Genomic DNA, 1788 nt, shown 5'->3' on the forward strand with positions numbered 1-1788 from the left:
TGATTTGATTTGATTTGATTTATTATATTTATACCCCGCCCTTCTCCCGGAGGACTCAGGGCGGCTTACAGCCAGTTTAAAAACAGTTTGATACAAATACAAAATACAAAATTTAAGAGAATAATTAAAAATAAATATTTAAATAGGCCGCTTCTACTAAAATTTAGTTAAAACCAATTTAAAATACCCCTAGGCCAGTTTGATGTTTATCTTTTCCCAATTTTAAATAACCCCAATTCCCTTTATCACAATTCACCACAAGGAACATGTTAAAACAGCTAGGATATGTATAAACTAAACATTATTGATAAATGCAAGAAAGTTATTTTTATTTAACCGATATAATAAGAATTGTACTAATTTAAAGATGAGACAGTAAATACTAAGGGGAAAAGAGGGGAAACGCTTAATGTAATAGTTGGAGATCTGTACTAAAGACATTTGTATGTCATGGAATTATTGACCAATTCAGCCGCCACGTTGCTCTTCCAATACTGAAATGTGAAACTAGAAAACCAATAAAATTTTCTTTAAAAACAAACAAAAAAAAGAACAGGGGTCTTCAAACTTGGCCCTTTGATGACTTGTGGACTTCGACTCCCAGAATTCCCCAACCGGCTCTTTTCACTTTGCTGAAATCAAGACGTATTACGTCTACCGCATGCCCACCGTCTATTAAGGACAGGGGTCATCAAACTTGGCCCTTTGATGACTTGTGGACTCCAACTCCCAGAATTCCTCAGCCAGGCGCCATGCCCGTTTTCTGCCTCCCACACTCTGAAGCAGAGAGAGAGAGAGAGATCGCAGAGGAAGGGATTACAAGAGAGTAACCAGGCGTTTGAAATACCCCTGATTAAGAATGTTCCCTTATCAAACAATGCAATAAACTTTGGAAAAGCCTAGCCATATTTCTCCTCCGATCCTCGCCGAATTCTGGTAAATGCTTCCCGGCTGGGGAATTCTGGGAGCTGAAGTCCACCAATCTTAAAGTGGGCAAGTTTGGCCTAAAGGAAAACCCCTGGTAGAACGGGCATTGCCAATGGGGACTGTACCTCTTCTGCTTCTCAAGGACTGGAGGGAAACACGTAGCTGCAACGAATACTAGAAATGCGTTGTGGATACTCTGTGGTTATGCTCAAAACAAGAACGGAGTTCCTGTTTGCAATCTCGCACAGGGGAAACCAAGTCACATCCAGGTACCTCCTGGAAAAATCCGGGTCCCCTCCTTTTCAGACCCTCCTCTCGAACACAGACCCTATTTTGCCACACTTCTACTGCTTTCTACAGATGTGCCACCATTCCAGCCGCACGACAACGTGAAAGACGCGGAGACGTTAAGGCCAGCCCACCTCACAAGGCGCTCGTCAAGAAAACACCCCACCTATGAAACATTCCCCACCCTTTAATTAGCATTTATGTAATTAGCGTGTATCCCTCGTTCGTATTTCACTGACTCTTAAGAGGAGAAGATTAAATTAAATTAAAAGCCGCCAGGTTGCACCATCAGCATTAAAAAAAAGACCCGCAGCGTCCGACTCGTAGTTAGCACGCTTTAAAGTTATAAAAAGGAGACTTTCCTTTGGATGAAGAAGGATCCGGTCTTTGAGTCGGACGGGGTACCACCAGGAAATGCTGCGCCACAGACTGGGAAGATCCCCTTCCGTATTGCGGCCAGGACAGCCCCGCGAATCTATCGATGGGATCCCCCCAAAACTGAGCTGCATTTGTGGACATTCAGGAAAGGAACTGGGGGGAGAGAGACGGTCTCCATCTTGACTTTTTTGCCCT

The sequence above is a fragment of the Protobothrops mucrosquamatus genome, unplaced genomic scaffold, assembly GCF_001527695.2.
Source record: "Protobothrops mucrosquamatus isolate PMUCROS unplaced genomic scaffold, P.Mucros_1.0 scaffold6702, whole genome shotgun sequence".
In the NCBI taxonomy this organism is placed as follows: domain Eukaryota; kingdom Metazoa; phylum Chordata; class Lepidosauria; order Squamata; family Viperidae; genus Protobothrops; species Protobothrops mucrosquamatus.